Genomic DNA, 21846 nt, shown 5'->3' with positions numbered 1-21846 from the left:
AGGAGAGGAGAGGAGAGGAGAGGAGAGGAGAGGAGATCACTGGGGAAGCACACCCAGTGTGGGGCACAGCAATAAAGTATCAGAGCAGAACAACTGTGGTGAGGAGCTACGGACCAAAGGTTAAGGAAATTATATTTGTGGAGAAAGCTAGGGGAGCTTCAGGCTATGATGTAAGGCTGTAAGCATCACTGCTTAAAGGAAGGAAAGAAACTGTTTTCTTTCATTATGACTGACAAAGCTGTACCTGGTAGGCATGAGCTGGAGGAAGAAAAAATTGATTTCCATGCGCAAGAATCACTTTTTAGGATGAAGACTGGTGGGGAGCTGCAGCAAGATCGGGCAGCAGGTGGCTCGGTGTGCTCTGCTCTGCAGAGCAAGGGGGATCATGGGGGCCATGGGTGTTGTTTGTGGTTGTTCCTACAATGTGATGGAGGCTGAGTGTTGGGCTGTGGAGCTCAGGGGATGAGCAGCAGCTGTTGTATGGCAGCTGGCATTAGTGCACCGGGGAGACTGGCAGGGCTGTGTGTCTGTGCAGGTGAACTGGAGAGGAACGCTGAACATCCTGAATGTCCCAAAGATCCCAATGACACCAAATATCCAGAATTTCAGAGCCTGTCCCTTCCTCCTGGGGCAGAGGCAGGGCACAGCGTGACTCTCACAGCTCAGACATCCGTGCTCTCCCCAGCACATCATGCCCAACAGCAACGAGGCAATTAGAGCCCAGCATGGGCTGCCCGTGCAATAACACATCGGGTAGATGTCCTTAAGCATTCACCAAGACACTGCTCTATACTAGAGGGAAATAACCTTGTGCTGAGCAGTTCAATTGCCTGGTGCTAATACAACAGGAGAAAGCCTATTAAATGTTATGCAGGAAGGCTCCTTCGGGTCCACAATAGCTTCTCCCTTTTTTTTTTCTCTATCGTTTTCCTTTTTTCTTTCTTCTTGTTTTTTTTTTTTTTCTTTCTTCCCCTCTTTGCTTCCTCCTCTTTCTCTTTCCCTTTCCCCTTCCCCACAGACCAGAAATGAACTACAGAAGTAAACTGAAGGCAGAGAAAACACCATCCATATGAAACGAGATTGCAGAACAGCTGACAGCATCGCCTGTGGCCATGCTCCTGCTCACTGCCAGGTCAGACCTGCACTTCTCTCCCAGCTCTCCCTGCACACTGCACATTCTCTACAGCTCCGCTCACACCTCCCTCAGAAAAATCCCTCACCAAACACCTGAGGAGTTTCTCCTGCACTATGCAATAATTTCTTCAGCTTCTTGCTGTAGGAACCCCCGCAGTGGAGCTGCTCCTGGATCACCTCCCCCACCCCATGGATGGGATCTGCAAAGGCAGCGACGTCCCACCCACTCTGTACATTGGCCAGAACAACGTCTGGTCCAGCAGTGGCTGTCCCCCTCTCCTTTAGAAGCTCTCTGGCTCCGAGCATCACTGTTAATTGAAGAGCAGAAAGGGAGCAGCCTGCTCATCCATCATCTGGGTGAAAACCCAGAGGAGCAGCACCACACTGACACGGTTCCTTCCCCACTGAGCTGCACAGAGGCAGGTTTAATACAGTGAGATGAGGGACTTGCCCTGCTGAGCAAGGCCAGCACAATAGCCTGTAGTGCTGGTGCAGTCAGTGCTGGGGCAATGTGATAGATCACTCCATAAGGTGATGGCCTTACATAAAGGATGGCTTTTTAAAGAGGTGATTCTTAAATGAACGGATCTTGTGAAGGTCCCTAACCATCCACAGGTCTTTGTACATCTTCTCGGGCAGAAAGAGATACCTATTGACCCACTGTAATTAGAACCCCCGGCTTAATTATCTTTACCGTTCTCCAGGGCTCTCGTGAGATCAACAGCTCCATCTGCTGACCCGTGGCAAAGGCAACTCTTCCTGAGAGGTGTTCACATGAGAGGAGAGAAGCAGCAGAGAAGCAGGCATGGGCTGAGCCCCGCACTCCCATCTCAGCTCCTGCAAGGGATGCTGGAGCCTTGGTGCTGCTGCAGCCCCTGTGGGATGCTCGTCCCCCTGTCCCTCCCCACTCAGCCCATCCGCTCTTGCTGCTTGCATAACCACATCCTTCACATCTCAGTGACTTACTCAGGATCTGGGCAGGCGCACGTGAGCTAAGCAGCGTTCACTGCCGGCGCCTTGAGGGGAAGCAGGGACATCCATGCATGTAAAGGCATCAGCTCTGGAGTGAGACCTCCTCCTGACCCACTAAGCATTGGCACGGGTGAGCAGAGAAACCACTCCCGACACGCTCTGCCAACCCAGCATTCTGCAAGGGATCCATCCAGAGACCTTAAAGATCCAACAGCTGAGCTCTGCCTTCAAATAAACCATCCTCCTGCCTTTGCTGTCATCAGGGGATGTGATGAGGGCACGGTGATGGCTAAACCCCAGATGCTGTCTCTGTTTCCCCATGTGTACGTGCCTGGGGATGCCTGGTAAAGTGGTTACTGAGTGAGCACATCTGGGAGCAGAGTTCTATGGCTGGAGGAGGCAGAGGGCTGCTGCTGCTGCTGCTGTTACCTCCAGATGCAGGAGGAGCCCCAAGTGCTGCACAGCTCTTGTCCCTCTTGACCACCCTTGCAGAGCATCAGGACAGGCACTGTTCCTGGGGGATGCTCGTGCGCTGTTCCCCTTGAGGACTAAGCTAACCAGCCACTGGATGTCATTATTGCTCCAAACAAATGCATTGAGTAATCTATTCCAGACCTCAAAAAAAAAAAGAAAAAAAGAAAAAAAAAGAAAAAAAAAAGTGACTTTTTTCAGTGTTCATAAGGAAAGCTTGAGATGTGCTTAATGAGACCACAGTGTGTCTCACACCTCTCACACAGGGCATGAAACTTTGGGCTCCAGGAGGACACGGTTCCATGTCATCTCCCTGACCTTCCTGGGGCTCCTGCATGATCTCCTCATCTGGAGGGGTGACACTGTGTCACTGCAGCAACAGGGGAGTGCCACCAAGCCTAGGAATTCACAGGCTCCTCACCCTCATCGCTGCTCCTGTGGCTTTGCCTGGTGTCAGCACCTTCCCAGCTCCCAGCTGCTCTCAGCCCAGGTACAGAGAGCACAGCTCTCTTTGGTAGAAATGTTGCCCTTGGATGGGGTAGAATCAGGTCCCATTGAGCTCCCCGTGCAGTCACTGCCTTACCAAGAGTAATATTTCTTTGGGCTGTGTCCCACTCAGGCCTTTGCTTTCCTTGCTTTCTACTCTATGGAAAAGGAAACCGAGGCATGCAGCTGGAACATCCTATGTGTGAGGTCATAGAATGGGGACCTGACCAGGGCTCAGTTCTGAGCTGCTTCAGCCACTATGAATTAACTAAGCAAAAGGGGAAAGTGAATTGGTAAACATACAGGTAAATATCTAGGTATGTTAGGTCAGCTGGAGAGATACTGGGGGAGTTTGGTTCCCATGAAGATGGCACCATCCCTCCACTTCCACCAACCCTCACTAGGAAGGCAGGCTTAAGAAGTTAGGGACCACATTTTGGAGAGAAAGGGGATGAAAATCCCGAGGAAATTGCTGTCTTCCAGCCACACTGACTCTGAGCTGTTTGATATTCTGTCTTTTTTTTAAGGTTTGCTTGTTTTAAAGCAACATTAATTGGAAAGATGCTGGAGTGTCAAACAGAAACCACTCCCTGAATAACCTTGCTAATGAGCATGTTATTAAAGCAGGGTTAGGAGCTCCCTAGAGGGCTCTCACTGGATAGGATTAAATTAAAAAAAAAATCATCTAAACTAGAGAGAAAATCTCTGTTAGTCTGCAGTTATGAATATAGAGAAGTCCAATGAAAAATGGCTTTGAAAGGTTTAAGCGTATGCCTTCCTATCTGGGACTAGTCTCCATCCCTCAGGGCTCACTTGGGCAGGGAAGAAGGTTTTAATGAAGCAGAGAGTGGAGCAGCTGCAGCTCAGAGCCCAGCCAGCAGCTCTGCAGGCGGTCACAGCTCTGTGTTCCTCGTGCTCACAGGAAGGACAACCTCTGGTGCCACTGGGATGCAGAGTTGGTCCATGCAAGGAGACGGGTGTGAGGAACAGGGCAACAGAGGTGGGGCTGTCTTTGTCCACCACGATCCTTTGTGGTGCTGAGCAGTGACCCCCTGATCCCCCATCTTTCCTGCAGGTCTGGAGGCATCTGAGAGAGCGGGGAGAGTGGCACCTGGGGGGGGCTGTGGGATGGGGTCATGGAGCTGACAGCAGTGGGGGTTCAGGTGTGGGGCAGGGATGCTGGTCCCCATCTCACCCTGTGGGGATGCTGGTCCCCATCTCACCTCTCCCTCCAGGCAGTCAGAGTGCTGAGTGCTGTAGCAGCTTTGGGGAGGGAATCATACAGAGAGGTTTCGTGGTCCCAGGTCCCCTCCCTTCTACTGGAAAGGATGTGGGAGGATTTAGGGCAAGAAAGCTGTTCTCGTACCATCTGAAGACAGGCATGAAATCCTTTAGCAAAGCTTCCCTGCAGGCGATGATGACTTCCAGAGAAATCCCAGCCTCTCTGTGCCTCGCTCGTGCTTCCCATCTGGAGGGGGTGGGCAGTGGGGTGGGGAGGTCGGCCCTGCCCCAGCCGTGCAGGGCTGCTCACCGTGCCTGCAGCCACGGAGCTTAACAGCTCGAGGCCAACCTTTGCTTGCACTGCTGCGGATCACATTTTCAGGGCAAGCGTGGCTGCCCAGCCTGCTCCTGCCCAGATACTGGGGCTCTGCAGCAAGCATCTCTTTGGAGAGGATTTTGTCCGTGTGCAGAAGGAAGTGTTGTGCCTGCTTTTGCAAAGCGCCGTCTGACAGGCTGATGCAAAACATGCCAGCACCAAGCTGTGACTCTAAACCAAGAGAGGGAAAACACTGTGTTTTTATTCTCTCTGCTGCGGCAGAGAGTTGGGTTCATTTCTTTACTCACCCCCCCCCTGCTCTCTCCACGCCTAACGCACAGCTCCTGTGCTCTGCCCTCTCTGGTCCCCTCCCCGGGCTGCTGCCAGCAATCAGACGGAGTGACAGCTCCCAAGCTCTCCAACTTAACAAGTTCGAGAGCTGATGATTAACTAGATTCACAAAGTTGATTGGGAAAAAATAGGGATATAAATAAATATTCCTGGAGATATTCCACCCCCTGTAGTCATGAACTTTGAATAATTGGAGGGAATTATGCTGAGTACTAATCAAAAGGGTGGGTTTTTTTTCTGTTTTTTTTTTTTTTTAATTTGCTAATTACTGCTGGGTTTCATCAGTGTCAGACTCTAATCATCTCAAGACATGCTAATTGACCCTTGGGAGTTGTTTATCTGATGCCAAAAGTTTTAGATGGGGTCACACAAAGAAATGCAATCACTGAGGTTGCTCATTGCCCACAGCTCTGCAGGAGGGGATTGCAGGGGAGCACCAGGGCACTGTGTGCAGCCCCTCCTGGGCTCCTCTGCATCCCCTCTGCACACCATCTATTTATCACATGCAGATGCCTCAATGAGCTCAGACTCGGAGCCTTGCAGGTGGGTCAGCTTTGCCAGATCTTTGCCTTTTCCCTTAAGCCAGGACGTCTTTTTTTTCCCCTTTATTATTACCCCAAACGTCACTTGCAGAGCAGTTCTCAGCCTGCCTGCCTCCCCTCTCCAGGGTCCCATTCATTAAACTAGAGGACATGGGCATTAGTGGGACAAAGGCAGTGTGGTGTGCAGCAGAGAGGCACTGGGCTAACGGTTCACAGAGGGAAAGGTTTTCTGGAATGACAAGGTTTTCGTCATATAATATTTTAATTAATGACCTTGCTGTAAAAATTAGTCTTATGCTAATTGAATGCTCTGGAGGTGCAATCCTGGGAAGCATCCTCGATCCAGAGGCACGTAACAGCATAGCAGAGGACCTGGGTGATCTCGACACGAGTAGAAGTGATTAAATCAAAGAGAGCCAGCCCTGCAAGGTCGCACACGGCAGGAAGGAGAAGGTGAATTTCTGCTGTCAGCTGGGAGTGGAGCAGGAGGAAAAACGTCGGAGTGACCCAGTTAATGGTGGGTGAATACTGCCCAGCCCATGGAACGGCTCTGCGGTGTCCATCACAGCACAGGGAGGGATGTGCTCAAAGCAGGAGGGCTCCAGGAGGGGTCACCCCATGGCATGGAGGGCTCTGTGCTGATCCCGTTCTTCAGCGTTCCCCTATTGGTGTACAAAGCCCCAGTGATCTGCATGGGAAAGGGATGGGATTTCCAGGAAGGTGCCATGAGCAGAGGGCTGGGAGGCATTTGGGGGCTGTGCCCGGGGCTGAGTTCTGCTGCTTCCGTGACAGTGATGTGGTGGCTGCACTCCCCACCTGACTCCTCATCTCCCACCACTTCTCTCCTCATTTTCATTTTGTTTTCAGGATAATTCAGATCAGTTTATGATATGTGGCCATTCCTCCATTACATAAAAACACAAACCCGACTGCGACATCTAGGTATTATTGGCTTAAGGCATGCACGAGTGTGTTTATTTGATCATTTTCATTCTTCTAATTCCCTCCTTCCCATTTTCCTTTCTCTCTTTATTACACCACTGAGTTTGAAGGCCCTTGCAATAGGAATACACTTTCTAGGTAATATTTCTTGATAAAAGCCATCATTTATTACCACTTCTCCCCACCAGTAAATGCCAGGCTCCCTCTCTCATTTGTTCTAAGCTCAGTTTAACATTTTTGCTGGTGGGACCAGGACAGAAACACATCAATCCAGGCTCAGATCCTTCCCTCCCATTCACTTAAATAGTTGATCTGAAAGTAAAGGTAGCAATGTCTATAGAAGACAACTGAGCTGTTGTTTACCATGCCATCGTTCTGAGGAGAAGCCTTTTCGGTTAAATACACAAAAATACCTAATGACGTTAATATAAACACACACTTTAACTGCTGTTTAAAGCTGTCACCAGGTTAAAAAAAAAAGAAAAAGAAAAAAAGAAAAAGAATGGCGCCGCATCCCAAATGCGCAATAATTATGTGGTAAATCTCTTTATTACAGGGTGTCAATCAGGGGGTGGTGGAGCTGGGAGTGGAAGCACTCTGCAGCTCTGCTGAATGTTTGTTGCACAGCACCCAGCTGTCTCCTCCCACACAGCTCCTGGAGGTCTGAGCACGTGCTCCAGGTGAGTAAATCGGGTGAGGCATTGGCTCTTAGGGAAAGGGATGGTTCTGCCAATCGTCCATCCTGGCTGGAAGGAGAGCTCACAAATGCTCGTCCTGCCTGCATGCATCGCTAGGTGATGCTCAGTGCAGCCCCAGCTCGGTGCCCAGGTGGTGCTTGCAGATGCTGTCACTGTCGGTGCTGGTCCTCCTGGCAAGGACAGCCACACACACACCAGCTGCACTCCTCCCGGCCCCACGCTGCCTGGCAACCCATGGGATGCTCCCTGGGGTGGCCTGGACTCATTCTGCAGACCCAGGGTCTCTGGAGGGATTACATGGGGGTTGAGCTTCAAGCCTGCAAGAGCATGGACTCTTCCATCAGTTGCTGCTCAAACAGCAGAGCCCCTTCTTCCCACCAGAGCTCTGTGCCCCATTAACCTGCCCCTTTCCAGGCTGGGAGCTGGAGAATGGATGCCAGCACCGAAGCCTCTGGGAAGCAGCAGGAAGCTGAGGAGTGCAGCATTTCCCACCTGGCAAAGGGCTTTTGCTCCATTCCTCCTGCTCTGCTATTACCGAGATGGTGGCTGCATCACTGATGCTTCCTGCAGCTCCTGTGTTTCAGCAGCTCTCAGAGGGCATGATAGCAAATCACCCTGGGAGCCGTCTGTGATAAAAAGTGCAATACAAACAGATAATATCATCATGCTCCACTATTAACAGGCTTAAATCCCAAGGATGGGGAGAAGTTCCTGTGGAGAGCAGAGCTATCTCTCAACCACTTCTGCTGCAATTTAAAAGCACTCCCCAGCCTGGCAAGGCTAATTTCACATCTCTTCTTCTCCAGGGGATTGATCTGGGTTTCTCCCAGTGTGAAGCCTGAGCCCTCTGTGACTGATGGTGTTCACTGCAGGGTTCCGGTTCTCACTGCCCCTATGAGGCAGGATGGAGGTGCCTGGCTGTGTCCCACTGTTGGGTCTGTGCCTTGCCCACCTCATCTCCCATCCTTCTGTGGGTCTCTGCAGCTACTCGGGGCAGATGGTGTAAGCTGTCTCCTTGCGATGGGATGGATGATGCCCGCTGTAATGCCTACAGCCTCACAGGGAGGAATAGATCATGGGCTGCACCTCATGGAGCAGATGTTGTGGTCTATGGCTGCTCTGTATGGGAGATTGTCATGGATAAAGGACCTGTAAGGATTCTGAAGTCCAACTTCTAAATAGATGGAGGGAGAGAAGGGCTATCCTGACAGGAGGGCAGCAGGAGGATTGAGGAGCTGCAGCTGCTGCTAAGGCTCTGTGATGCCATCAGGAGAGTTGGACCAGCATCAGCCCCATCACTTGCCCTGGGCATGAGCTGGGCCACAGTTCACACTCCACTTGTTTCAACTGCCTTGAAGTCCCTTCCTTTCTCTTTATCACTCCTTTCATGGCGGGGGCTTTTCCCCCCATCGATGCTGTTTTCTCTGCTCATCTCCGGAGCAGACAAAGCAGGAAATGTATTTTCAATATATTAATTAGAACATCTTTGCAGCAGAACATCTGCATGGGAAGCGATAGATAGATCACCGAAGTGTGCGCGCGCAGTGCAGGCTTCCAGATAACGCATTGCTTTGCATAATGTATTCCAGCCAGCACAGCAATCATTTCCATAGCCTGTGATCTTCAAGTACGCGGTGATAAATCTGCGACCCGGCTCCACGTGACCCAGTCGTTAGATTACTGCCACATAAACCTCTTGGAGGTGCAGGAGGTCTGGGTCTCCATCAGCCCTGCCTCAATGGGCTCCATGGGCTGAGACCGAATGCTTAGGTTGGTTCCATCCCACCGTGCCAAAGCCATTGGGCTTCTCAGATATTCGACACTCTCAGCTATCTGGGGAGAGGACGGTCTCTGCCAGTGATGCTATTCAGTTTCCTGGTTGTACACTTCATGTAGGTTTAGGTTGAGAGATAATAAGATTAAAAAAAAAAAACAGAGACATCCCAGTCAATAAAAGGAAACCTCAGAGGCTTTTTCCATCTTGCGTCTGTCATACTTTGTTGATATTTTAGCTGCAGAGCACTTGACAGCTGGTTGTAATACTCATTTCCTCCTTCGAGAGTATTAAATGACAAACATTGCATTTATCCCAAGGAGGATTCCCCAAGTGACCCGTGGAAGAGGCCCCTTTACAGCAGCTGGACTGAAGCAGGAGGAACTCAGAGCTCCCTCCACCTGAGCGTGTTGAGTGATTTTGTCCACTTTTCATCCCCGTTACCTCTTTTCATCCATACACCACCTCTGTGATCACCATCCTGCTCACTGAGGGCCACAACCCACTGCTGGCACCCAGCAATGCCCCAGAGCAGCCCTGCGTGGGGCACTGCTCCCCTGAGCACTGGTACAATTGGGAATGGCAATGGGAGCACTCCTTGGGACTCTGCCCGCTGCTTCCCCACCTGTTTAGCAGGTCAGGACATTAAAGGGGCTAATGGTTAATGTCATTAACCAATATCAGGCAAAAGCTCCCTTACCTGTGCCAAGGGCAGGCTGCTGCTCAAAGCAGCACAATAATTATGTATAGCCCAAGTAATTATTTTTGTCACATCTCCTGGTAGGAGACGACCATTTGTGGGATGGGTTTAGCTACCTTCAGCAACACGCCTATGTCTTATTTATCCAGAACAATACGCTCAGCATGATTTTTTTCCGTCTCCTTTTTCCTTCTAACATCATTTTCAGCCCACACTGCTTTTAATTCAGCAAGGCAAATCAAGATTTGGAAGGGAGGCTGGGAGGAAATCCTCCCAGCTCTCATTCACTGAGCAGAAAAACCCTTTTCCCTGGGGTCTATTGGTGTTGCCAGCAGCACGGGCAGCAGGCTCTGCCCTTTCCTAGGAGGGGTTGAGCCTCAGAGGAGGGATAAGGCTATCTTGGCTGGTGGTTGTCAATGTGTGGCAGTGTCTCTCCATGGGATGCTCTTGCAGTTCGCAGCCTCTGAGTCCCGTGTTCCTCTCCACAGGCTGTGCTCAGCCAGCCCAGGGCAGCAAGACGGGGCTCCCTGCTGCGGGGACACGGGGGAAGGAACGGCACGGAGTGACTCATCGCCTCCCCGCCTCCCCCTATTCGTGTTTGCCTCTCCTTCTTTCCAGCCTTCAAATAAGGGAGGAACTGAGATGATGTCATTAATCCTCAATTTGGTAGGGTGGATATCTGGATTCACGGCCGGATTGCCAGTTTGTAAGCTTCACCCAGCTTACAGATTTTGGAGCCAGAGAATTGAAGTACCAACAGCTGTGCCCTAACCTATCCTGCCTTGTTGCTTCACCCACACACTAAAGCAGTCCTCTGCTTTTTCCCCTTCTCCCTTTGGTTTGGAACACAGGTGACCCTAGCACGGCCCGTCTCCCGCAGGCAATCAGACCATCCCACAGCCAGTTCCCTGGGCTGTGTTTTCTGTAGACATCTTGAAAATGCAGCTTGGAGATTCTGGCATGGTTTCCCAGGCTGGATTTAGCACCCTGTGTCCGCTGCGTTTGCTGTGGAGTTGCACAGCCTTGAAAGACAGGCATTCTTATTTTGCACGGGGACAACCTATGAGCTGTTTAATGCAGGAGAGCTCACTCAAAGGGGTCCTTGCATTTACTGCTGTCACCATCAGCAGCCTATAAAAGCTGAGGGTGCCTCAGGGAATTGGGTGTGAACGTGCTCACCTCGGTGGCAATCCCATGTCTCTGCATCACATCAGAGCATCGCCAGATCTCCCCACATTGCCTTTCCCCCTTCTTCTTCCTCCACCTCTCAGCCTACTTTGCTGTAACTATCGCAATAGATTTAGCTAAGAGGAAAGATGCTGTTTAAAGCCCTTTAATTTCAGGGACACTCTGCTCCAGCCTCAGGTGAGTTCTCCAAATACATGCAATCCTCCTCCATCTGTGGATGATTTTCCTTGGTCAGTAGTTAGGGACAGCTGAGGCTGGGTGGGGTGAGGACTGATTGCCTGCAACGGGAGAGGGAACAGCTGGGGCTACGTGCTGCAGGTGGGAGCCAGCCGTGGGGGGTTTCAGCTGGAAGAAATGAAGGGCTTTTGGGGCTGGGATTTGGCTGAAGCACGAGCACACCCCACAGAATGGCTGTTATCCCTTTGGGTGCCCCACATACCCCCCACACTGTGCCCTGCAATGTTCCCCCAGGCAATATTATGGGATATTCCACTGCATTAGCAAGTCCAACTTGTTTTTACTGCCCAGTGTCTCTCTATGTAATATTTCACTGTCTCACTGGCTATTATCCTGGCGGCACAAAGTCCCATTGAAATTCATGGTGCAAGTTGCCCATTTGTTTCCTTTGAGCTTTGCAGGGTTGTTCTGTGCAGCTTTATGCATATCATTTTTGCTATGCAAAGTGAGGGTAACGACTTTACCTGCTCTCTTTCAAAGCACTGGATAAAGCCTGTCCCCGTGCTGTAGACTGATTTTAGAGTTCTAGTGCTGGGGAAGGATGAATCAGAGCTCTTGGGGAGCGTGCAGTCTGATGCTCTGTTAATGAAAAGAAAGTCATGTTGCATCTACGTGTCCCCAGGGTAGGTGTGTGCTCCCCGTCAACCTTTCTTGCTAGGGTTTGTCTTCAGGGATGGCTCTGGCAAAGCCAAGCAGCTTCATCTCAATGACAGCCCGGAGCAGCATCACTTGGTTTGGCCCAAGCCACTGATGAGCTTGAACCAGCTCTGCCTTTTATGGGACAAATGAGGTCCCTCGTGCATGACAAGGCAAAACTCCTTGAGCAAAGGGTCACTAGGAGTGTAGGAGAACTGGAGGCACAGTAACAAAGGAATGCTTTTGCTGTGAAGCCCTTCAGACCAGGGCTGGCTTGCATCCATCACCATCCCACAAAAGGCTCAGCCTGGACACACCTTTAGCATTCTAAATGAGGCCCCCAAATGAGCAGCCACGTGTGAAAGCAGAGAGCCACAATGTCTGTGCTGGGGTCTCTGCATAAACCAAAAGGGCAGGGAGAAACCTTTCTCTGCATCAGTGGTATCTACAATCCAAGAGCTATTCACCTAGGAGATTTGTGAGTAACACCAAACACACACATTGGAGGATTCTCCTTCTTTTCATGGACAATGCATGTATGAGAGGGAGGAAAAAGAAAAAAAACCCAACACTTTAAATAAGTTACTCGTTGTGAACAATTCTCTCTGTTTACTTGCTTGAAGGTCTTCAGGTATAAGATGCTCTATCATCAGCACTACATCACCAGGGCGTCCAGAGAGCCCAAAAGAAACCATCACAATTTTCAGCACTGATGGGATGCATCCCCTGGGAGGACAACCAGCCTTTGATGCACTGAATCCAGAGCCACAGGCATGGAATCCATTTTGAGCCGTGGGGATGCAGGCAGTGCAGGGCAACGGCAATGAGCATCACTGGATTAGGGCCCTCTCTCCTGGGCTGTGGGCTGCCAGAAACCCCATCCTCAATGTCAGTACTTTTCACTGATGTAAAATTGACTTTTTCAAAGTTTCAAAGACAAAAATGGAAATCAGAACAAATGGGAATCCATAAAAACGCATCCAAGCTGCCAAGTCTACAGCAGCTACAATTTGCAATGGATGAGATATTAACACCCTGAAAAATTGGGGTAATGATGTGAAGTAATATTTGTCATCACCAAGGCTGAGTACATTAAACAAAAACGTTCTGAAATACAGCTTCTGCCCGAGCCTGGAAACTCTTTCCCAGATGTAAATATCAGTGTTGTTTTCCAAGCGTTCCTTAAATACCATAAGGCCTTCCTCTACTTACAGCACCAACAGCCCGTAAAATGTCATTTTTTGTTTTCTAATTAGTCTGATGATTTTTAGATAGGGTTTGACAACAACAGCTAAAAAGCATCTCAGCCTGAGAAAAAATTCTCCCTGGGATGGTAAGTGACCCGGAGCCGCACCGGTGCACAGCAGAACTGCATGGCAGCTCCTCTGCACAGCAACGGGATGGAAATTGAGCTCTGCTCACCCCTGGGGCTGGGGATGCCAACTGCTGCAGGGACACGGTGGGAAAGGGGTGCCAGCCTTCCCACGGGGAGCTTCTCTCTCACTCATGACCCATTTTTGGATGGGAACACGGAGTTTGGCTCTCACAGTGGGTCTGTGCTGTGATGGGGCTCACAGGGAGACTTCGGGTATTTGTGATTTGTGAGGGAGGTCGCTTGGCCAAGGTCACACCGTTCAGAAGCACTGATGTCCTTCTCTAACTGAATCCCTCCTATTCTGCACAGACAAATGGAGCGCTGCCCAGTTTGCTGTTGGCCAGCGCTTCCCTTGCAGGTGATGCTACAAAAGGCAGCACAGGAGCTCTGTTCCCATGCCTCCCCCACGTCACCGGGAGAAGCAGCCAATGCTTTATCAACCACCCTCTCCCTCCTTTACTGCTGGCTGAACTAGGTTAGGGCTTCTCAAACCTGCTGTGTCAGTCTTCTGCTGGTAGAGGGGAACAGCCAGCATGTCTGTCCTCACCCCAGACACCTTTATCACAGCATCTGAGTAAGGCTACATCTTTTACTCCTTCCTGCCTTTAATAACATTATCAATGTCTGGTTTGGATTTTTACTAAATATAGGGCTAGAGGCTGGGGTGGCATCACTTCCTCCCAGACAAATTGGAATGGCCTGTTTAGAAGTACCTATACTTACTTCTTTTATTTGCTTATCTTGGTTCGTGAAGTTGTTTGATTGCCCACCATTGTTCCACCTTTGTTTGGCCTGACTGCCCATACAGATGGTGCTGCCTTAAAGCCTGCCCCTGATCCATGGGTGAGCCTGGTGATTTAGGGCAGCTCTCCCAAATCAGCCCTGGGTAGCTGAGCTGCATGCTAGGGGATGCAAAGAGCCTTTAGCAAATCATCCCTCTCTGCTGAGCTCCACGGTTGAGGAGGACCTGAAATGGAGCACTGTGTTGGTGGCATCCTTGTCCCTTGCAGGTGCTTCTCTCTCCAGCAACCAGAAAGGGAGATGGAACAGCTCACTGATGCTCAAGAGCATTCAGCAAAGGCAGAGAAGGGATGGGACCTCTTACCTCCATCCTCCCAGAAAGGTGCCAGTGTCCTCCTGCCTGTTTCATCTCACTGCCTGCAACCTGCCCATGCATTTATTCATTTCAAGCAATTGCAAGAGGATCCTCTGACTTCAGGGCACGAGCCCATGAGGCAAGCAAGAAATCCCTCCTCCAGGGACTCGATGATCCTTTCATGTACCTTCCAACTCAAGATATTCTATGATCCTATGATTCATGGATGGAGGGTCCCCTGTGCTTTAAGAACGAGACCAGTTGGTTAGCAGGAAAGGGAACGAGGACAAGGAAGAGGAAAAGAAAAGGAGAAGGGAAATGGGAAAGAGAAGAACCCCAGAGCAACCAGCTCACACAGAAACCAAGCCCTGCAGCCTCCCCAGCAGGTCAGAGGCGATGTCAGGGCTGCAGAGCAGCTGATGTGCTCCTCCTGCCCCAACCTCTCCACCACACAGGGCTTCCAGCTGCATTTCAGTCAGTGCTTCCCCAGGGTGTGTGCCCAAATGCAGTGGTGTGCCATGCCAGGTTGCCAGCTGCTGTTTGGGGAGAGGCCACGGCCTGTTTGCCAGCTGTCTCCCTGTTCTATTACTCCATGCTTCAGGTTTTTGGCTGCGTTTTGTTGCTGTTGCTATTAAGATGAAAGGAGTGACATTTCTTTCCTGCACCCACCTTCTCCTTCTCCACTGCCACGTCTCTGCAGGGCTGCACAAAAGACTTGCTGGGTTTTGGGGACACTCTGGGATGTCATGAAGCACAGTGCTAGGAGAAAGGGAAAAGCACTTTTATTCCAGAGGCAGGCACACTTCAATCACACTGAAGTTTCATGCTGCTGAAAAAGCATTAAAAGAGGCCCTGTGAGTACAGGATGGCCATCTCTGGGGCAGGGCACCCAGTGGGGAAGGCTGAACACGGAGCACACTGGCTGCAACCAGCGCTTGGGGAACCTGGGGTGCACCAGGAGCTGTGAGCAGGTGTTTTGCTGCAGCCTCGTTGCTGCCCCAGCCGCACCTGCCTGCATACCCCCTGCTGCCCCCCACCTGATTAGGCTCAGCTGGAGCCACTCCGACCCACAGATGGTCAGATTGGCGCGAGGGACAGCTGCCACACACAGATATGTTCACACTCGGTGCTACAGCCGCACGGGCTGCTGCTCGCACACATACGTGCACACAGGTCTCACTGTCACACCTACACGCAGATAGCCCAGCGCACACACACGCAGCCCTCTGCTCCCCCCGCTGCCAGCCCTGCTCTCCGTGCCGAGCCGCTTATCGCTCCATGCGGTGACCGCCCAGCAGCATCGAGCCCAGGTGCGCTACCCTGAACCGAACCGAACCACACCGAGCCACGGCATACCGAACCAAACCGGACCGGATCGTGCTAGGCCGAACCGAACCGCTCCGCGTCGCGCTCCTCGCCTGGGTCCCGAGCCGAACCGAACCGAGCCGCGCCGAGCCGCTGGGAGACCCCCGGGCCTGGCAGAGCTGCCCGGCGCCGCCTGCACGGGCAGGGCTCTCCGCCTGACGCAGTGAGGAGCTGCAGCCCTGCTCTTCTCGGAGGCCGACTCCAGCGCTGGGATTTGCTCGGCTCCGGCTGCGTTTCCCTGCCCGCCTCCCGCTCCCGGCCCGCCCGCCTGGAGGGGCGCGGGGAGCCGCAGCCGCGGGTGCGCCCGCCGCCCCTCACCGCACCTTGGGGACGTGCGCGTCGCCGACCGCCGCCGGAGCAGGTAGGTACCCCCCTCAACCGTCACCCCCCGACCCCCCCCCGGCCCCTGTTCGGGCCGAACCCCCCGCCCCTGCCCCGCCCAGGCGCCCTCAGAGCCGCGGGTGCCCGCGGAGCCCCCGGTGGCCGCTCTGTGTCGCCAAACTTTTCGCCGCTGTGAGCCGAGGCTGGGACTCGGGCGAGGGATGCTTCGGGGCTGGGAGCGCAGAGCCCTCCCCGCCGCGATCGGGAGGTCCCCGGGTTTGGCTGGAGCCTCTCTTGATTCTCTGTGCCCCCGCGTAGCGGGGAGAGATCGGGCCCGGAGCGCGCTGGGGAGCCCCGCCGCCCGCCCTTCTCCCCCCCCTCGTCGGGGTACCCCGCCTCGGGGTCATCCCAGAGCTGTGGGGGCGGCCCGGGGAGTCCCTGCTGCAAGCGGTACCTGCGGGAAACCGAACCCCCCAGGTGACCCTATCCCCCGGGGTGAGTGGGGTGGGGGCTCCGGGAGGGCTGCTGCCGGCTCTGCATCCCCCCGGCCCCGCCGAGCGCTTCTACGTTCCCACGCCGGCAGTTCTGATCTGCCTCCCCACATGCTCTTTCCTTCAGCGGCTATTTCCGTCCTCCACAAACGCGCCGCACATCGAGATTTAATTAAAGAAAATTAGTGGAGGGGGGCGGTGGTGATTGGATGGGGGGACCGCGTGCCTCCTGGGCTGCTCCCGGCCCCGCGTCCCCGCCCGGCCCCCATCGCGGTGCGGCTCGGGGAGCGGGTGTGAGTTTGAGTCGATGTCTCTCGTTTGAGACGAAAAAAAAAAGGAAAAGATGGGGGATCAGGAACGTGTTCCCGCCCGGTGGATGTGTAGCAGTTTTAATTATAATGACAGATGTTGCTGTAAAGTTCCGTCTCAGTTTCCAAATTCAGGCGAAGCCCAAAGGACGGGGGCACTCGCCAGTCGCCAGAGCCGCGCTGAACAGCAGCTGGAGTTGCCAAAGAATTTTCTTGATTGCATTTTAATGAAGAGCAGATAACGACCTGGAGCGGGGCGGCGTGGCGGGGGATCTCCATGGGACTTGTTCCCATCCCCCCTAGGGTCCTACCTGAGTCCTTGGGGCCGGGGATGCGATGCTGTGGTGGGTGCCCCCAGCCCCGTGCGGGCTCTGAGGGGCGGGGGAAGGCGATGCAGAGCTGGGAACGCACCCACCCGTCGGGGCCGCCCCTCTCTGCTCCGCCAGCTAGAAAAAAAAACCCTTCTCCTCTCAGCCCCGTCGGTGCACACGGAGGGGGGGGGGGAGGGGGGGGGCGCGGCGCTGCCCACATCACACTGCGATTTGCAACCCCTGGGAAAGCCCAGCGGAGGGGGGGGCCGATATCAACAGGCACCCCCGGGGCAGGGTAGCCCCGCACGCCGCTCAGCCTCCTGCCGCCAGCTCCGTGCGTGCCGCTGCCGCTTCGCACGGTATTAAATATTTAGAAGTTTGCAGTGGTGAATACAGCGATCGTTAATAGAAATGGATGGCAGCGTTTCCAAAAGGGGACGACACCGCCTGTGGAATCGGGCACTGCTCAGAGGGGAGCGGGCGGGGCCCTTCGCGGAGCGTTTGGGGTGGTTTCACCCCAAATTAATGGCTTGTCGCTTCGGCAGTGCCCAGACCCCCGTGCTGCCTTCGCATTTCCTATGATGTCTTCAGGGGGATAAAAGAAATAAAAGCAGATCCGTCCTCCTTGCCTGGCTGAAAATAAAGCCAGCGCGTGTGCAGAGAGGAGGCGATTCGCCTGAAGTTTAGCACCTAAATCAACCCCGGCACCTCCCCAGCCGTTGTACGGGGGCAGCGGGCAGCAGGATGCTGGAGGGGGGGGGAGGGAAGGACGGGAACGGGTCCTCAACCCCTCTGAAGCGCAATGGGAGAGGAGCGATGGGGAGAGGGAAGCTTTGCACGGTGTACCCCGCAAGGCAGAGGGGTGACCCCGAAGGAGCAGTGCTCTCCCTCCCCCCAACCTCCCCCGCGCCCGGTTCAGCCGCTCCGCTCCGGGCTTGAGTCAGCTCTTCGTGCTCCGCGTGGATCGGTGTGCGGCGGGTACAGATGTAACGGGGATGCAGAGTGTGGTGCCGAACGGGTTGGGGAGAGAAGGGTGACGCGGAGAAGACGAGGGGGTCCCGAGTGTGCAGCCCACCCGCTCCCACTCCTCCTCCGCGGCGACGGACAGCGGCGCGGCGTGGGTCGGGCAGCGTGGAAAGCCCCGCGGGCGCCCTGACGCCGCGGTGATGGGCGCCGGAGAAAGCTCGTGTCCCCCAAAGCGGGTCGGTGCCGTGCCCACGGCCCCTCATCCCCACCCCGCACTGGGGGATGCTCCCACGTCCCGGGCTGCCCACGCGTGTCCCGGCCCGGCCGCCCCCCGGGGATGGGGCAGCGCCGCTCTGTGACAGCAGAAAGTGGCTGGAAAGGGGCGAGGCGTCACACGCTCTGCCTCCGGGAGGCAGGGAAACGCTGAGGGACCGATGGGAAGGCATGAATGAATGAATCTCCATAAAGAGCCCCAAGCAGCAGGGAGAGGGAGAGAGGAGGAGGAGGAGGAGGCAGGAGGAGAGGAAGAGCCGGAGCGGGGTAGCAGCAGACGCGATGCCGGCAGGTAAGGAGGTGCCGGCAGCCGCGCGACTCTGTGGTGCCTGGCAGGTTGGGGGTCTCAGTCCGAGGGGGGGCAGGAGCCACCGGGACCCCAGGGGGGTTTTGAGGCTTGATGGCGTGTTTTCTTTCTTGTTTCCCTCCAAAACGTGGGATTCTTCAAACATCCCAGCGCTATCGCCCCGCGTCCTGAGGCTCCGGGGGAGGGGGGGGAAGGGGTCCTCGGCTGAGCCCCTTCCCTGGAGCAGCCCCCTCCGGACTCGGGACGGCCGCAGCTTCCTGCGGAGACCTGCCGGCGGCCGCAGCTGTCCCGCACCGCACCGGGGGGAGCCGGGGGGCTGCTCCGAGCCGGGCCAGGCACCCCCCGCAGCGATGTACCGACCGCCTCCATACACTCCCTACGAGGACATCCAGCTCCGGACCCCCTTGCTTTAGAGGGGCTGCTCTGCGGATCTCCTCGCTTTCGGTCCCCCCTCCCCACCACGTCCCTGCTCTGTTATGTAAGGTGCGTGGAGCCAGCGGTACCGCGGGCCGAAGCTCCGGGATTTCACCCAAGGAAACCCAGAGCCGAGCCCGGCCCCGGCTGCCTGCCCTGTTCTCCTCTGCCTTCTCCCTGTATGCTGCAGGGACAGTGCAGGCGCATGGCCGCGGAACAACTTTGCACACACACGCTCACACCGTGCACGCTTCCACACCCTGCAGCTTTGCCTCCTGCACACATCTGCCCCTTCAACGCTCGCCATGCACACCTGCACAGTTTGTTACAGCAGGGTGATGCATGCCAGAGGCGTTTGCACGCTGCAGCGGCTCAGGGCTCCCACCCCATCAGCACCGCAGGCCCGGAGGGCGGCTCTGCAGCTCCCACAGCTTTCCCCTCCTAGCCGAGGTGCCCTGAACGGAGATCAATAATGCCTTTCTGATTGGCTTCAATTCCCCGTTCCAAGTAGTCACTGCATTAGGACTTGATTTTTCTCCCCTTTGACTCCCAGCCAGATTAGATTGTGAATTTGGCTGATTTCATGCAACTGGGGGAGGGAAGAGTCATACAGCAAGAGAGAGAACTGAAATATCCTACAGGATCCCCTGGAGGGGAGAGCAATCAGGTCTAGATAAGAGCCTGTTCTCCCCGTCTGGCTAATGCTTTCCTGTTTGATGATCAGAAAACACCAGATCCATCCTCTTGCTGGGACGGCTTACCTGTCTGTGAAAGGTCGGGCTTTTGGCTTGGTAAAGGTACAGGGGTTATTATTCTTATGAGCTCTGGGTTATTTGTTTCAGTTCTCCTGTCCTATGCTAAATATAAGAGCGCACGGTGTGTGCAAACAGAAAGATGAGGTCGGCGCTTCGGAGCGGTCAGAGCTGAGCTCCAGCCGTGGTGCTTGGATCAGGGCAGCTGGGATTGAGATGGGACTGTGCCCAGGGAGAGCCTGCTGCCCGTTTGCAAAGGCTCATCCCCCATTGGGAAATCTCGGAGTATTTCTCAGTGCTTTTTTTCTGTGTCAGCAAAGCCCCATGTCTCTCTGGACACAGAGATCCCTTAGGATTTGGCAGCGGGGCTGTCAAGAGAAGCCCAGGAACCCAGCAGCACCCGCAGACCTCAACTGCCGGCACTTAGCTGCAGACTGGCATTTCCCCCAGGTGTGGTGACAGCCTGGGATTACTCAGCAAAGGGCACCAGGAGCAGAAGGACTCCCAGGGAGCTGCTGCAGGAGGGCAGGACGCTGGCAGCTGGGTGCAGGTGGGCTGAGCTTTCTGTGGGTCAGGGGATGTAAAAGGGTGTGCGTCCCTGAGTGGTGTTTGGTGTGAGCTCATGGGGGAAAAAGCGAGCTTGATTGTTATCATGTGTTATTTTCTTTGGTATTCTGATCGTAGCTGTTTGGGAAGAGGTTGAGAGGGTGTGATACCACGGCAGCAATGGGGCAGAGTGGAGGAGACTGGTGGAGGGGAGAGGACTGGGATGGGGCTCTGTGGGATGCTTGTGGGGCTATGCGTGGCCCCACACTGCAGGTGAGGAAGGAGGCGGAGCTATGGCAGCAGGAGGGCTGTGGGGGCCTCCAGCTGAAGGGGCTGAAGCAGAGACCCCCGTATCCTGTACACCTTTAGGAGAGTGTTGATTGCATTAAGAAGGAACACGTAATAATGCACTGGGTGCAGCTTGGCTACTGAAACAGTGCGTATATGTATGGCCCATGGGTCCCGAAGACATCCTTGTAATAGGAATAAATACTAAGAATTATTTGGGAAAGGAGCCCTATGGGTGAAGGGTCCTCTTACCTCATGTATCAGGGCAGAGGGGCCTGGAGGAGGTGGCCCCTTGTGGGCAGGGTCAGTCCATGGCAGGGAGCTGCAGGGACACAGGAAAGGGCTGGGAGGTGGGAATGGAGTTGGTGAAGTTCTGACAGCAGAAAGCTGCGTGCATCTAAACCAAACAGACTGGAGAGGAAATCTCCAATAGATATATATATATATATTTTCCTCCCTCATTACAGCATTTCTTCAGGAGCTGGGCAAGGGCTTTCTCTGAAGCTTGCTCATATTTTTAAATCAGCAGGAATAAGTGTATGGAAATGTATGTGTTTTCCTGTATCAGCTGCGATCAGCTTTTAACTTTATTACAGTGAGTGCAGAGTTTTTGTGGGCCAAGCCCATTCATTGGATTTAATGGAGTTAAACTGCAGGCAGATTTGGCAACTAGTTTCCGTGTATATCTTTGTGCAATGGACAGGCAGAGATAATAAAATTTTACACTTCATATGGTATCTCTTAGGGAGAAGTCTTCCCATGTGCTTTACAAACAGCAGGCGTGTTTTGCTCCGCTATGCGCTCATACCCAACCGTGAGGCACTTCAATGCTGCTGCTTCTCCCTTCCTTGGTGTGATGTGTGCGAACTCAGCTATGCCCACCGTGTTTTCACATTCCTTCCTTGCAAACGTCTTGAGCCATTTCTTTCCTTTGGCTATATTGGTCTGTAGATCCCAGGGCTAGTGAGCTGTGAGGGCTCAGGGGGGAGGGTGACGCATGCAATGCCTCTTGCTAAATGCCCTCTGCACTCATGGCTGGGACAGCTCCACCAGGCTGCATCCCAGCACCTGCCGTGGGCACGGATGTCTGCGCAGCCTATGGAGCAGGGGTTTCCCTCTCCCTGGGTGCTGTTTCCCTGTTTGCAGTGGCTGTCGACCACTGGAGGGGAAGCGGCTGGAGGGCTGAACTCATCCATTAAGTGGCTCTGACTTATCGCACAACCATCGCTGCCCCATGCAGAGCTCATGGGTGTGTAGGGCCGAGGAGAGGTGACAGCGATACGGGATAAACACCAAACAGCGGCGAGAGACGAGGACAGAAATCTGGAGATTCTGGTGATGTGAAAACAAATGGCAAGTAGTGAG

The 21846-nt window shown here is 53.9% G+C and overlaps 1 protein-coding gene and 1 long non-coding RNA gene across 3 annotated transcripts in view; one reads left to right on the top strand and one right to left on the bottom strand.

The window, feature by feature from the left end:
* Positions 1–6556: 6556 nt before the first annotated feature.
* Positions 6557–15702, bottom strand: LOC125700688 (uncharacterized). The gene is made up of 3 exons (XR_007380019.1): positions 15496–15702; positions 14809–14898; positions 6557–9019 (listed from the first exon to the last, which is right to left on the bottom strand). It is a non-coding gene; the product is annotated as an uncharacterized LOC125700688 (long non-coding RNA).
* Positions 15703–15751: 49 nt separating this feature from the next.
* Positions 15752–21846, top strand: part of ELFN1 (extracellular leucine rich repeat and fibronectin type III domain containing 1) — an 89803-nt gene continuing 83708 nt past the window's right edge. Inside the window, exon 1 of one of the 2 annotated variants that reach the window (XM_048961763.1) lies at positions 15752–15865. The gene's annotated coding sequence lies outside the window, so the exon portion shown is untranslated. Of the gene's footprint in view, positions 15866–18353; positions 18467–21846 lie in introns of those variants that run through there. The other variant, XM_048961764.1, reaches the window with a different exon arrangement.

Source organism: Lagopus muta, chromosome 15, assembly GCF_023343835.1.
Source record: "Lagopus muta isolate bLagMut1 chromosome 15, bLagMut1 primary, whole genome shotgun sequence".
NCBI lineage: Eukaryota > Metazoa > Chordata > Aves > Galliformes > Phasianidae > Lagopus > Lagopus muta.
The sequence above is the reverse complement of the archived record's forward strand: the minus strand, read 5'-3'. Positions and strand labels throughout refer to the sequence as shown.